Source organism: Castor canadensis, chromosome 8 (assembly GCF_047511655.1).
Source record: "Castor canadensis chromosome 8, mCasCan1.hap1v2, whole genome shotgun sequence".
NCBI lineage: Eukaryota > Metazoa > Chordata > Mammalia > Rodentia > Castoridae > Castor > Castor canadensis.
In genome coordinates, this window is record NC_133393.1 from 20,277,389 (window position 1) to 20,293,730 (window position 16,342).

The 16,342-nt window shown below is 45.4% G+C and overlaps 1 protein-coding gene across 5 annotated transcripts in view; it reads right to left on the bottom strand.

The window, feature by feature from the left end:
• The window catches only part of Ppard (peroxisome proliferator activated receptor delta), a 74,771-nt gene that overhangs the window by 52,449 nt on the left and 5,980 nt on the right, over positions 1-16,342 (bottom strand). The window contains exon 1 of one of the 5 annotated variants that reach the window (XM_074082365.1): positions 13,639-15,322. The exons of the other annotated variants lie outside the window; for them this stretch is intronic. The gene's annotated coding sequence lies outside the window, so the exon portion shown is untranslated. Of the gene's footprint in view, positions 1-13,638; positions 15,323-16,342 lie in introns of those variants that run through there. 5 annotated transcript variants of the gene reach the window in all.

Consider the following 16,342-nt stretch of genomic DNA (forward strand, 5'->3'; position numbering starts at 1 on the left):
GAGGTACCTAGGAGCTCAGAAGCTGCAGCAACACAGGTGTCAGCAGGGCACAGTAGGTGGCTACAGTGGACTTGTCCCACCACAGGGCCTGGGCACTGCCAGGCAGGGAAAGCAGATGGAGGAGGGTGACAGACATTGGAGAGAGAACCTCTCTGGAGGATCATGGACACCTGGGGCCAGCAGAGAAGCAGGTCCCATATCTGGGCCCCTTATTCTCCAGGTGTCTTACTGGCCAACTTGCTTGCTATCTTGGCAAGAACTCTCTGCAGCCACCTACTGATCACCTGCCCCAACCCATTGCCCAGTTTCTTCTGCTCACTGCTTCCAGACAGACCCAGGGACCAGGCCCTCCTCCCTGCCACTCTTCCAAGACCCCAGCCCAGCCCAGGAGCCACCCTTCCCATCTCTTCCCCCATACATCCCTTTCTGAACTCCAGAGATTTGTCCCTTGAAGTTATGGAAGAAACCTTCAGACTAGAGGCGGTACCCTTTTCTGGATTGTTAAGGAAGGGGAAAAAGACAGGAGTGGTGAGTAGGGAAGGCAGATAAGAAAAGGGGAGTAGGAGAGGCAGACTTCTGCACCTCCTACTCTCAGCCCTTAAGCAGTAATACCAAGGAACAACCACACACCTCCTCCCAAGGACCTCCTGGGGCCAAATATCTTCCCACAAATTATAGGTAGGCCAAAGGGCTGCCAGAGACACAATGAAGCCACCTGAAAAATTGGCCCAGCAAGTCACAAAACTGAACTCTAAATAATATTCCATTTTGGAAGGAAACAAAAATTAACTAGGTATACATAATTTGAGAAGACTATAAACCAAAATTTATAGCAGTCACTTCCGTGTGATGTGTTGCTCTTGCTTTTTTGTCAGTGTTTTCCAAATATCATGAATAAGCATCATTTATATAACTAAACATTTACTTATTTATTTATTTACCTATTTATTTTTGCAGTACTGGAGTTTGAACTCAGGCCCTTGTCGCTTGCTAGGCAGACACTCTACCACATGAGCCATGCCCAGCCTCTTTTGTTTCTGATATTTTTCCAAACAGTTTCTCGAGTTTATGCCTGGGCTGGCCTGGACTGCAATTCTCCTATTTAGGCTTCCCACACAGCTGGGATGACAGGTGCATGCCACCATGCCTAGCTTGTATTGGTTGAGATGAGGGTCTCATGAACTTTTTTTGCCCAGACTGGCCTCAAAACATGATTTTTCCAATTTGTGCCTCCAGAGTAGCTAGGATTACAGATGGGAGCCACCACACCCAGCTAAAACATTTTTAAATAAATTAAAAACAAGAAACTCTTATGCCTGAGTATCAGCCCCATATCCTCAGAAAGATGGTTTCAGGGGGCAGGGGGCAGGGTGGAGAGATGGCCCAAACAATATATATACATATGAACAAATTCATAAACAATTTTAAAAAATAAGATAAAATATAAAATAATAAAAAAAGAAAGATGGTTTCCCAAATTCCTACAATTGGGAAATTTGTACATTTGTGGAATATGATTTTTTTTTGAGTTTGAACTCAAGACTGTGAGATTGCTAGGCCAGTGCTCTACCTCTTGAGCTATGCCCCCAGGCCACAGTTTGCTTTTGTAGTTTGTTTTTCAGATAGGGTATCTTTTGTCTGACATCAGCCTTGGACTGTAATCCTTCTACCAATGCCTCCCACCATAACTAGAATTAAAGACGTAAGCCACCATGCCTGACAGGTTGGTTGAGATGCTGTGTGGAGAACTCTTTGTCCAGGCTGGCCTTGAACCTTGATCCTCCCAACCTCTGCCTCCTGAATAGCTAAGAGTACCAGTGTGTGCCACCCATGCCTGGCCCCCAAGTACCCCATGTAAGTTTCCAAATACAATTTTCTGGCTGTGTCCTTCGTGGTTTAGTTACTAGCTAGATAAATAGCTCGAGATACAGGCCCTGACCCATCCAGAGCCACATCCAAATGCCAGAGCCCAGAAAGGTGCAAGAGCAAAAACGGGGTGGCGAGGGTAACAGATGTCCCAAGGCAAGAAGATTCCTCACCACACCTCCCTGCCTCTTCCAGGACCTGGGCAGGGGCTGGCAGGAAGGTGCTGCAGGCAGGTGCCACTGGGAAGTGCCCTGTGGGATCCCATAGGCAGTCACCAGATTCAGGTGACTGAGTCACCCGCTCAAGTCAATGTCCAGTGGCAGAGAGAAACAAGGAGTATGGAAGTTCTGTTTAGTCCAAACAATGCTTACTGGTATCTACCTCCAATGCCAGGAGCAGAGATTTGAATGAAGCACCCAACTCAATGAGTGCCTCTGCCATGCCTACTTCTATGAGCTCATTTCTTCCTGCGCACATAGGAGGGCACCATGACCTGCCCAGGGGCACTGGGTTAGAACGGGCAGGGCTGGGATTGAGTTCCCTGCAGTCTGCCCTTAAGCGTTACTGAGTTTCCCTCGAAGTTCTCGCCCTGAGGTCAGGCAGCGGGGTAGCGTTACAGCATGCCACATGCTACCGCTCTGCTCCAGGCGCAAGCTCACTCCCTCCTCAAAGCTGCAGAAAGCACAAGTTTGTGTTGCAGCTGTCTTCCCAGCCTCTGGCTACCAGAGTCCTTCAGGGTCCCTCAGGCATACAGCTGGCAGGCCAGTGGGCACAGTCCCCAGGGAGCAGCCAGAGCCACTGCTGATATGCTACTTATGCCTGCCTCTTCTGGTTCTCAATGCCATCCCTGCACCCCACCCCTGCCTCCAGGCCTAGAAATGGGAACCGAAATAGAAAAGGTGCTCTAAAAATAAACCAGGAGTGGCAGGGCGCAAGGAAGGAGAAAAACAATGGTACTGCTGGTCTCAGCACAGTTGGGCCTGCTGTCTAGGTTGGCCCAGGCTGCGGAGGACAATAGGACAGGTGCCAGGAGCCAACTTCCTCAGCCTTGGCTCACACACCTGCAGACAAACACTTGCAGCACATTGTTCTCATGTACTTGCTAAGCCCGGATTGAGGTAGCACTCAATTGAAGTGGCAGGAAGAGCCAATTTATTGAACTCAGAAGAACAGGGAGTTTGAAAGGCTCAGACTCTAGTTCTGCCCCTTATTAGCTGTGAGATTTAGCAAGTCTTTGAGCCTCTCTGATCCTATATTTTGTCTATAAAATAGGAAGACCAGTATTACCTCCATCTTGTAGACTGGTGAGAGGGGGAGGGGGCATGTCCTTGGTGGGGTGGAGAATCAGAATAAAGGTAGTTTCCCGCCATTCCTGCTTTCCACAGGTGTGCATGGGTGTCATCAGCCCTGTCTCCCTTTACCACACTGAAAGCTGTTAACTATCACCTGAGCAGAGCCTGGTCCCTCCAACCCCACATGCCTGGCCCACAAGTTAGTGGGTTGGTTCCTCGTGGCTCTTGGGGGCTTTGCATCTTGAAACAGATCCAGGGATTCACTGAGACCAACCATTCACAGGGCCTCTGCCCACTGACCTGAAATGAGACTCTGCAAAGGCTACAAGGCTGGCCAAAATTTTGCTTCTGTTCAGTGACCAACAAGGGACTGCTGTTCTCTGAAACCAACACCAGTCTGGCCAGTCAAGCAGGTGATTTCCAGCCAGCCCGCCTGGGAGGCCCTGCTATGTGGTGACCAAAGACATAGGTTTTTATCACTTGGGTTCAAATCCCAGTTCTGCCACTTCCTAGCTGTGCAACTTTAGGCACGTTTTCTAGCCAATCTGTAAAAGAGCAAGAAGGGTTTCTCCCTCTCAGGGTTGTAGTGTGGACCAAGCACAGGGATGTGTCTAAAGGAATAAGCACAGTGAACTCACTGCATGGCAGCCACATTCCACTCAGTTACTGAGATGAAAGGGGGCTCAGACAAAGGGGGGACACAAACAGCCCAGTTCTTGGGAACTCACCTCGTCCAAAGCCAAAAGTTATAGTCTCCATGGAGCTTAACAAGGGCGGGCCAACAACTGGGAAAGGTCCTTGAGTAAGCATGCTGACTCTTGTAGATGTCTGAGTGTCCCCATCAATGTCTTGCTGGACAGGGCAATAGTTCCAGGACCATTGTGAGGGAAGGAGGCCACTTAGGCTGTCCATCTGGCCATCTTTCCACCTGACAAGCCTTGATGAGCATCTCTGAGCAAGGCACTGTAGGCGCCATTGAGGAGCCAGTTTTTGGGGAAATGGTCTTTGCTCAAGGCTAATGAACGCCTGTCAGGACTGAGGACTGACTATGCACAGCAGTTCTCTGACTCACAGAGAACATCAGTTGGACAGACTGATGCTCCTGCATGGTGGAAATAGAAGGCAGAAAAGAGGACAAGGTGCAGGCTGCCATCTGCAAAGAGGAAGCAGGTGGCAGGAGGTCTGGAAGTGCTGGAACCAGTTCAGGAATGGTCCTAATCATCTACAATGTGCCCACGAGGGGCTACAAAATCAATCAAAACCAGGTGATCCTGGCAGTGAGGAGACAAGGCTACTGCAGGCTTGCAGGGGACATAGGCAGCCCGTGGCTTTGGGGCAGAATGGGTCAGACAACAGACCAAACTTTTTCCAAAGGTGAGAAACTGAGAGGACATGAAAGGCAAAGTGTAGCTGTATGCTGTAAATACATTGTAACTGTTAAGCTGCCCAAAAGAAAAGTCACAGGAATGACACACTGCATAAACAGAACACAAACAGGAGTGGATATAACTTTCACTGGACATATTCTGCAACTTGGAAATTTACTTATCTAGTGGTTTTCACTCAGGACCTAACAATTCCCATGTGTGTTTCCCCAGGCTGGAGACCAATCCCACAGCTTTGCAAATACCAGGCATGCACTTTACCATGAGCTATGCAAACAGCCCTTTTTTATTTTTCATTTTCGTTAGCATATCTTCATTGTATGGGGGGGATTTGTTGTGACAATTCTGAATAGCCTTACATTGTATATTGGTTTGATAATCCCCTCCATCCCCCCAACCCCAACATCCCCTCCCCATTCCACATAAAACAATTACAAGAAGTTTCATCGCTCTATCTCCTTTTCGTCCAGCCCTTAGTATCAAAGATTTTTACTTTTCAATGAAAATCCATTTGGTCCCACTATTTAAAGAAGGTTCTGGGCAGAGTCACCCAGGGACACAGGCAGGAGGATTTAATCCATGGAGACAATTTGCACCCTGGCCCTCAGACACAACAGAGCTTACCACAGACAGACTCTATTCTAGAAAGTAGCCAGAGAACCAGAGCTGTCATGGGTCACTATCCAGGGAGAGGTAACTTCCTCAACCCAGGCTTCCTTGACCTTGGGATCTGATTTTGAGAAGTCCAAAGACCAAAGGCAGGAGAGGGGCTGTGGGTAAGGGTAGGGTTCTACTCATTTTTGAGAGGGAAAAAGGCTGAGTATGAATGCAGGACCACCTCCACGGATAAGGCTGCACTTGGGGCTGCGTAGGGATAGGGCTGTAAGCACTGAGGACCCAGATGACAGCCACAAAGGCACAGTGGCACCCAATGGACAACCACTAGTCTGGGAGGCCAGCTACTAGCCTAGGAAAGAAGGCAGATTATGGTCCTGCTTAGGAAAGGAGGGAAGGACGAGGAGGCTAAGAGAGCACTTCAGCTAGGCATCTGTGCAACCCCAATAGGGCAGGAGGGCAGTGGGAAGAAGAGGCAAGCTCCAGACCTAACTTCTTCATGGGCTTGAGGAAGGTAAGGGAGGAAAAGACCCCCAGAAACACAGAACTGGCTGATGCAAGCAGCCAAATGTCTGTCCAGGCACATGCCTTATACCAGTACAGGCAGTAGAACTGTCTTCATTAGTCAGAAAGAGGCTGCTTTTTTCCTTCTAATATTTTAAAACAGCTATGTGTACCTGCTGCTACTACCTAGGTACAATGTGACAAATGTTCTATAGAAAGGAAACAAGGAACACAGGCAGAGGTGATGTGAGGAGGAAGGAGAAAGGAGAAAGGAGCAAAGGGCAAGTGACATGCCCTCCCACTCTCCTCTGCCCCAGTCATACTGGCTCCAGGACAATCTCCAAAGAAAGCACTAGCAGGGTTCCACCCCAGGGCCTTTGTACACACAGTCCCTGAAGGATGAGGGCTTGACTTAGCAATTTTTCAACTTTACAACAGTGCAAAAGTGATAGGCGTTCAGTAGAAACCATATTGGAAATTTTGAACTTGGATCTGCAGTACAATACTCTTTCGAGATGCTGGTAGTGAGCTGTGTGATTCCCAATCAGCCCACAATCATGAGGGTGAAAACCAATGAAATGCACTGTGAAGGGAGCCAGGTGTGGTAGCTCAACCCTGTAATCCCAGCAATTTGGAATGCAGAGTCAGGAAGGACCATAAGTGGGCCTTAGGTAAGGTTAGCAAGACCCTATGTCAGAAACAATATACAAACAAAAAGGTTGGGCATGGCTCAACTAGTATTAACAAGCCCCTACCTCAGAAAGAAAATATAAAACTGATGAAATCATTTTAAGAAGGGGGAGGGAGAAGAGCGATGAATCAAACTGGGGTACATTCTACACATATACAGAAATGTCACAATGAAACACCTATTATATACTAATAAAATCATTAAAAAAAGGAAAGAAGAAACAAAATACAACAAAAAGGCTGAGGCATGGTTCAAATGGTAGTTTGCCTTACACGTGTGAGACCCTAGGTTCAATCCCCAGTACAGCATGAGTAAATAAGTAGGTAGGTAAATAAATAAATAAGCTGGGCGCCGGTGGCTCACATCTATAATCCTAGCTACACAGGAGGCAGAGTTCAGGGGTATTGAGGTTCGAAGCCAGCCGGGTAAATAAGTTCTCAAGACCCTATCTCAAAAAATACCCACCACAAAAAAGGGCTGTGGAGTGGCTCAAGGTGTAGGCCCTGAGTTCAGGCCCTAGTACTACAAAAATAAAGTGCCATATTGCTAAGCTACATTAAATGCATTTTTGACTTCTGACACGTTCAACCGACAATGGGTTTCCAGGATACCATCCCTGTAAGTGGAATAGTTGCTATACTACCTTCCCCCAGTTTGTAAGTCTTCCCACATGGCTCACTCTCCTGCTCAGGGAGGCCTCCTATGCCTCTATTTAATATGGCTCATGCCCATAATCCTAGCTACTAGGGAGGCAGAGATCAAGAGGATTGAGATTCAAGGCCTGCTTGGGCAAATAGTTCCCAAGACTCTATCTTGAAAATATCCAACACAAAAAAGTGCTGGCAGAGTGACTCAAATGGTAGAGCACCTGCCTAGCAAGCACAAGGCCCTAAGTTCAAGTCCCAATATAGACAAAAAAAAAAAAAAAAAAGGTGGCACTGCCCTTTGTCCTGTCTTGTTTTTCTATATAACATTTATCCCTTTTCCTGCACCACAACTGCCGTGTGGGTAGGAGTTTTTTTGTTTTGATTTGTTTGGGGCTGGAGGTCATCTCAGCATGTTGCTCAGGCTGGTCTTGAACTCCTGGGCTTCAGCAATCCTCGTGTCTCAGCCTCCTGAGTAGCTGGAACTACAGGCATGCGTTAGTATAACCGGCTACAGGAGGATCTTTCTTTACTCTCTCATTCCCAGTGCCTATCACATAGGAGGTGCCTAATAAGTAGCTGTTGAATAAATGAAAGGAAGAGGAGTAGAGACAGAACTGGAGTAAGACTCACTAACCCTGGATCCTTTACAGTCTGAAACCCTGTAGTACTGATCTGACTAAGGTGTGGGGGAGTTCCAAAACAAAGGACAAGACACGACCCGAGGCCTTCTCTTTTGGTCCCAAGAACTGCTGAGTGTTCCTGTAAAACGCAAATTGTCTCAAATATTAGTTTGGGAAAGGGCTGGGCCTCTGTTCAAGCACCATGAAAGGGACGTCTTAAAATAAGAACAGGGATCAGCCAAGCAGCTCACCTGTGCCTGGAGTCAGATGGTCCTTGTATTCATTTTCTGGTAGGCTATCACAAATTATCACAAACTTCAAGGCTTAAAAGGAAGAACATTTATTCCCTTACAGTTTCGGAGGTCAGAAGGCCAAAACTAGCTTTACTGGACCAAAGCTGGTCCAGCTTTGTGCATGACAGGCATGCACTTCCACCAGAGGTTCCAGGGAGAATCATTTCCGCACCTTTTCCGGGGCTTCCAGAACTGCATTCCTCCCATTCCCTGACTTCTTCCTGTCTTCAAAAGTCAGCAGTGTAGCATCTTGCTGCAGAGGTCACACACTGCACCTTCTTCTGGGTTACATCTCTTTACTGCCCCTCATAAGGACACTTGTGAGTGATCCATGATGATCTTAGTACTTCAAGATACTTAACCACACCTGCAAAGTCCACTTTTTGTCATTTATGATAATATTCGCAGGTTCCAAGGGTTAAGGCCTTGGTGTCTTCAGGGGCCATTATTCAGTGTAACACCAAGGAAGCGAACTCCAAGGGCATGGAAGAAGCACAGTTTGGATCTCTATCACATGAAAAAGTGTCAGCTGGGGAGCCTCGATAGTATCCCCAGGCCTTTCATTAACTGAACTTTATTATTATTATTATTATTTTTTGCAGTACTAGGGTTTGAACTCAGGGCTTCATGCTTGTTAGGCAGGCACTCTACCAATTAATCCACACTCCCGACCCTTTTTTGCTTTAGTTATTTTTCAGGTAGGGTCTCATATTTTTGCCCCAGCTGGCCTCAGACCGAGATCCTTCCTACCTACACTTCCCACATAGCTGGGACCACAAACATGCGCCACCACACCTGTCTTGTTCATTGAGAGGGGGTCTTGCTAACTTTTTGCCTGGGCTGACTTCAAACTACAGTTCTCTCAATTGTCACCTCCCAAGTAGCTGGGATTACAGGAGTGCTCCACCATATCCAGCCTCTAACTGCTTGCTCTTTAACTAGATAGAGAAGAATTAATCTCATGGAACTGAGCATTTGAGCCCTTCAGTGCTTCCTTGGAAGGGAAGTTTTCTATTCTCCACTCTGAAGCCCCCACAGAATACAGAGGACTACATTCCAGGATGCAAGCTGAGATTTAAGGGAACCCATCAGGATCTCTGCCATGGCCTAAAGGCTTTCATAGGATGGTGAGCTGCAGAGCCATGGTCTGGGCCAAATGAACCAACTCCAGATCAGGATGGTGGTAAGCTTTCTCTTGGGAGCACTGCTGGGACAAAGGGGTCTGAGAGCCCATCTGGCCTTGGAGAAAAGAGTGCCCTGACCACCTGGCCGTGCTGGACACCACCAACTCTTCTCTACAGGAAGCTTCTGCACACACATTAACTGACTTGGAGAAGTAGTGTGAGAAATGCAAGCCCTCCAGGAGTCAGCTTTCCGACTTGGGCATGCCCAGTAAGGGGACAGGAGGAGAGTAAACTTTCAACCCAAGAACTACCTACTTATCTTACCTGGCTTCCTGCTGAGATATTCGCCAGTGGACCCAGCTGTCCAGCAATGTTTAGAGGAGAAATGACAAGGCAGTGGTGTCAAGCAGGAGTGACTGTTGCTCCTGGGGGATGTCTGGCAATGTCTGGAGACCCTGGTTTTTACAGCGAAGGAGGGGCATGCCACTGGCACTACTGGATGGAAGCCAGGGCGCTGCTGGTCACCCTACAGTACACAGGATGCCTGTGACAGACCGTTAGCTGAGCTGGTATGTCTGCAGTGCACTGGACTGAGAATCTCTATACTACAGAAAATGGAAGCGAGACAGAGAAGATCAAGTGAAGTTACAATCAGGGAAATGTTTGAGGCAATTAAGGGAAACTGAGGAAAAGCACCCCGGCCTCTTGTTTGAAAATGGGATGAGTAGTGTTCTGAGGCGAGAACGGACCACTGCATGGCAGTGTGGCCTGCTCAGCCAACCCTGCCAGTTGAAAGAGCAAGTTGGCTTGTCTTGCTGTTTGAGGAGTTGGAGGGGAAGCCAAGAAACTGCACCTGGGAAGTGCCAAGCCATGCTAAGGATCAAGGTTACAACAGATCACAAGGATAGTGAGATGCGTATAAGCACAGCATGGAGAAGAAAGCTTAAGCACCAGGCAGTTTCCCAGAACACCCAGCCTCTTGAGAGTTCTTTCAAAGCTATGTCCCCATTAGCTGTGGAGAACTCCATAATGGTCTTAGGAGAGCTGCTGAGACGGCAAGGCTGGGATGACTGAAGTTAGAGCTGAAGACTGGACTAGAAAGGAAAAGAAAAGGCTGCCCTGGAGCTGAGGGCTTTGCGACAGAGGTGAAGAGGCCCCTCTGAAGCTGGCTCTGGGCCATGGGCCACCTCAGAAAGTCATTTCTCCCCAAGCTCACCACTTGGAACCCAGCTTAGCAGAAAGAGGACAAATCAGCACTTACTGAGGTTCACTTTCATTGTTCCAAAGAAGATGAAGGATCAGGACATTAGGTCACAAACCCAGCTGACACTAGTGCTAGAGTGTCTCCGTCTGCCCAGCATCACATCTACTCAGACCTCTTCAAAGAAAAGGGACCAGGACCCTGGGTACTCAAACCCAGAAGTAAGGGCTGCAGGGAAGCACACGCAGAGGCCTCCTCCAGCTTCCCCAAGTCCACCCTCCTTCCAGCTCTTCCTGCTCTCACTTCTCTGGACTCCTTTTCCCCCTTTGTCCCTCCCTCTCCCAGTCTCTAATTTCTTCCCACTCCTCTGCTGGCTTCTTAACAACCTACAGTTGCTGAAACTGAAGTGTATTTAAAACACAACTGTGTTAAAATGAGGCTTTATCTTGCCTGCTTTTTATTTTTGAATAGCTTATGCTTAACTTTTTATGTACCTTGACAATAAAACCTAAATTTAGCAGCCTTCTAATTTTTGTGAATCCTTTAATTAATCTCTACCCTGCAGCAATGACCCTAAATGGGGGCAGGGGCTACTCCCCCCAGGCACTGGGCACTTAACCTGTGATTAAATCAATGCATTTAGCTTCTGCAGTAGTCCTATTCATTCTCTCTGCATCCATGCTTTCTCCATCCTAGCCACCTTTCTGCAACATTGACACCATCACTCCTGGTTCCAAAACTATCAATTGCTCCCCACTGCCCAAAGAATTAGAGTATAAATTTCCTTATTTGGCATGCAATGCCCTCTATCAACCTGCTAGGAATTTCCTAACTGACAGTTGCTTCCAGGGATGGAAATTATGAAAGATACATATTTCTACTGGAAGAAATTTGCATACAGGTCAGGTTACCTCATGTAAAAGATGCTACATAATAGCTGGTCTCCAAGGGCTCTTTCCTCCCCAAGGAACCATGCCCTTCTAGTCACACCCTGGTGTAGTCCTCTCTTTGAATGTGAATTGGTCCTGTGACCAAGATAATAGAGGAAGTGAAACAGTGAGACTTCCAAGGCTAAGTCATGAGAAACCTTGCAAGTTTTGTCTGCATCTCTCAATACGCTCACTCGGGGATGTTTCTTTTCTTTTTTTTTTTTCTTTTTTTATGTTTTTTTTTCTGCCCCCACCCCCTCCCTTATCACCCACTCCATCCCCTCCCTCTCCCCACCACCCCTTCGATACTTGAGGATGTTTCTACTCAGAGCCCAGCTGTCATGTGTGAGAATCCCAAGGCACATGGAGGGGACATGTGTAGGCCTATCAGTCAACAGCCAGCTCAAGTGCCAACAGATGATCCAGGAGGACAAACCTTCAGGTGCTGCTGTGTTGTCTCTCTCTCTTTTTTTTTTTTTTTTTTTTGCGTATTTAGGGGTTGAATTCCGGGCTTCATGCCTGCTAGCAGGTGCTCTGTCACTTGAGCCCTGCCTCCCGCCTGTGTTCACCTCTTGGTTCCTTCCTTTTCTTCCTTTGTCCCTCTCCCTAATTTGTCCTTCAGATGATGCTGCCCCAGCCTCCATCTGACTATAGCAACAGAGAAACCCCACTCAAGAACTAGCTGAGTCTGCTCAATGCACAGAATTATGAAAAATAATGAAGTGTCAATTTCACTGAAAGATGTCCTAGATAAACCAAAAAAACTAACTTCATTAAATCTTAACTCCACACATGCAGGCACATGCATCTTACACCACCCCCCATACCACAATTTGCAGTGCTGAAGATCGAACCCAGGTCCTTGCATGCTAGGCAAGTGCTCTATCAGTGAGCTATACCCACAATTCAACACATGTCTTTTAAATATTCTGCTTAACAAAATGGGAGTTACATAATGGTTTCAAGAAAAGGTACTATATGACTGAACTAAAAGTTAAACTAGCCACTTTTTTCATAAAGCATTTTTACTTGAAAAAAGATTAACAGGCAAACTTCCATTATCTAAACTTTGGTATTTCACAGACCTTTTCTAAAAAATGAATGAAGTGTAAGGGCTGGGAGTATGGCTCAAGAGTGCCTACCTAGCAAGCCTGAAGCCCTGAGGTCAAACTTCAGTACCACAAAAGAAAAAAAATCAAAAGAAAGTCACATTTGTTAGGGCCAGGGACGTAGCTCAGGGGTTGCCTAACATTCACAAAGACCTGAGTTCAATTCCCAGCACACAAAAACAAAACAAAACAAAACCTACCACCTGTTGAGTTTGATATAGCATCAAAGAAGAAAATCCACAATTACCTGCAAAAGCTATTAAAAAAAAAAAAAAAAACCTCCTCCCCTCCAATAGCACATATCTGCGTAAGGCCACATTTTCTTGTATCCTTCAAACAAAACATATTGTAAGAGACTAAATACAGAAGGCAATATAAGAATTAAACTGTTGGTCACCTCTAACCCTATTTACTCTGGAGGTGGACGACTGGAAGGTTCGAGGCCAACCCAGGCAAAATGTTGGAGAGATTCCCATCTCAAAACCCAGACAAAATATTCGAGAGATCCGTATATCAATCAATGGCTCGTGTGGTGGTGTGCGCTTGGAATCTCAGCTACAGGGTGACGCACAAATAGGAGGATAAAGGTACAGGAGGGTCCGGGCGTAAAATGAGACTTTATCTCAAAAACACCCAACACAGAAAGGACTGGAGGCGTGATTCAAGTCGGGGAGCGCCTGCCTAGCAAGTGTAAGACCCTGAGTTCAACCCCCCCAGTACCACCAAAAAAAAAAAAAAAAAATTAACCTCTTTTAGTAAATCAAACATAAAGAAATTGGCAAAAGGGTAAAACAATGCCACTTCCCTCAAAAATTTTGTTTTGAAAATAGCTCTTTTACATTAAAAATGTCATTTATAACATATAATGGACTTATTGCAATGAATTAATCATGTAGTAAATTTTTTATTCCTTAATTTCTAAGCTCTTGGGGTACTCAATAAGTTTTTAAAATGTAAAGGAATCTTGAAGCCAGAAAGTCTGATACTCACTTGCTCACAATATTTTAAAGTTGATTTCAAAATTAGCCATCTTTCCTTCAGAGCCCAGCCTGAGACCTAGTTTCTTCAGGGACAAAGCCAGCCCTGGGGGATGACTTGCTCTTCTAAACATACATCCTGTAAACAGCGCTGTGTTCATAGCACCCACCTGCTCTCTAATGTCTAAAAACTCTTCTGTGTGCACGTCTTCTCTCCCTAGCTAGGTTCACCCCTGGAGAAGGGTGGCAGCCAGGGACCGTGCCTGAAACACCTGTCACAGCACTTGGCCCATGGAAGTGGCTCAGATGAGAATGCCTAAGATGGCAACCACCACAGCTTTTTGAGATTAGCACAGAAAAATATGAGAAAGCTCCACAGCCTCACCTTTGTCAGAGGAATTAAGACAACTTCTAGCTGGAACTGTGACCTCAGAGCTCAGGGATGAAATGGCCACTGGGCCCTGGATGTGCACAATTGCTGCCACTGTGGTCAGCTGCTACTGAGCTCGTGACAGGGCAAATCAGTGCAGCCCAGCAGCTCTCTCTGCTCAGGGGACTTCCACCCATCCCTTCTCAGGGAACCTCAGAAGCCTCTGCCCCCCTTCTTCCTTCCTTGCATTCCCTTCAGAGAACAGGACTGGGTCTAGGCTTGAGAACCGCAGGGGTCTCTGCCCCGAGACCTTTCTAAAAGATCCACAAACAACCTGACCCCCACAATGAACAGACACAGGGACTCGCCAGCTTGTATGGCAACAGGAAAACCCATAGGGTGTTAAAGGCAGAGAAAGGGAAGTGAAGCCCACGAACAGCTCCTGGAACCTCTGAGCCTCAGAGATTAAAAGAGACAGGAGACTGAGTTTCCCCGGCCCCCAGCAGGGACCCACCATAACCCAGCCTCCCAAATAGTCAGGACAATGAACATCAAATACCCTGGAGCCACCCTTCTGAGAGCTTATGACACCTGCCAAGCATCCTGAGAACAGGGAAACAGCCATGGGAAACCCGGTACATTGTTCAAATTCTGCCAAGGACCCACTACCCAGCAGAGATGGGAGAGACAATTTTGTGTACTGTGTCCAGTTTTCACCTGAGCCAGCAAACCAGACTCAGGAGGGGTAGGGAATGAATGTTTCTCTTTATCATTTCCCAAGTGTCTGCATGGAGATGGTACTCAAAAATTTGTGTTCCACCTTCTCCAAAATAGATCATATCCTAGGGCACAAAGCAAGCCTCAGCAAATATAAGAAAATAGAAATTATACCGTGCATACTATCTGATCACAATGTAATAAAACTAGAACTCAACAACAAAAGTAAAGACAAAAAACATGCAAACAGCTGGAAACTGAATAACTCATTACTTAATGAACAATGGGTCATTGATGAAATAAAAGAGGAAATTAAAAAGTTCCTGGAAGTCAATGAAAATGAAAACACAACCTACCGGAACCTATGGGACACAACAAAGGCAGTCCTGAAGAGGAAAGTTTATAGCCATGAGTGGATATATTAAAAAGACTGAAAGATCTCAAATCAATGACCTAATGTACATTTCAAACTCCTAGAAAAACAAGAACAAGCAAATTCCAAAACAAATAGGAGAGAAATAATAAAAATAAGAGCTGAAATCAATGAAATAGAAACCAAAAAAACCATACAAAGAATTAACGAAACAAAAAGTTGGTTCTTTGAAAAAATAAACAAGATCGACAGACCCCTGGCAAACTTGACTAAAATGAGGAGAGAAAAAACCCAAATTAGTAGAATCAGGAATGCAAAAGGGGAGATAACAACAAACACCATGGAAGTCCAGGAAATCATCAGAGACTACTTCAAGAACCTATATTCAAAAAAATTTGAAAATCTTAAAGAAATGGACAGATTTGTAGATATATATGATCATCCAAAACTGAACCAAGAGGAAATTAATCACCTGAATAGATCTATAACACAAAATGAAGTTGAAGCAGCAATCAAGAGTCTCCCCAAAAAGAAAAGTCCAGGACCTGATAGATTCTCTGCTGAATTCTATCAGACCTTTAAAGAAGAATTGATACCAACCCTCCTTAAACTGTTCCACGAAATAGAAAGGGAAGGAAAACTGCCTAACACATTTTATGAAGCCAGTATTACACTTATCTCAAAACCAGGCAAAGACACCTCCAAAAAGGAGAACTATAGGCCAATCTCCTTAATGAACATTGATGCAAAAATCCTTAACAAAATAATGGCAAACCGAATTCAACAACACATCAAAAAGATTATTCACTACGACCAAGTTGGCTTCATCCCAGGAATGCAGGGGTGGTTCAACATATGAAAATCAATAAACGTAACAAACCACATTAACAGAAGCAAAGACAAAAACCACTTGATCATCTCAATAGATGCAGAAAAAGCCTTTGATAAGATCCAACACCATTTCATGATAAAAGCTCTAAGAAAACTAGGAATGGACGGAAAAAGTACTTCAACATTATAAAAGCTATATATGACAAACTTACAGCCAGCATTATACTTAATGGAGAAAAACTGAAACCATTCCCTCTAAAATCAGGAACTAGACAAGGATGTCCACTAGCTCCACTCCTATTCAACATAGTACTGGAATTCCTAGCCAGAGCAATTAGGCAAGAAGAAGGAATAAAAGGAATACAAATAGGTAAAGAAACTGTCAAAATATCCCTATTTGCAGATGACATGATCCTATACCTTAAAGACCCAAAAAGCTCTACTCAGAAGCTCTTAGACACCATCAATAGCTACAGCAAGGTAGCAGGATATAAAATCAACATAGAAAAATCACTAGCATTTCTATACACTAATAATGAACAAACTGAAAAAGAATATATGAAAACAATTCCATTTACAATAGCCTCAAAAAAAATCAAATACTTAGGTGTAAAGCTAACAAAAGATATGAATGACCTCTACAAGGAAAACTATAAACTTCTGAAGAGATTGAGGAATACTATAGAAAGTGGAGAGATCTCCCATGCTCATGGATTGGTAGAATCAATATAGTAAAAATGTCTATACTCCCAAAAGTAATGCAATTCCATCAAAATTCCAATGATGCTCATTAGAGAT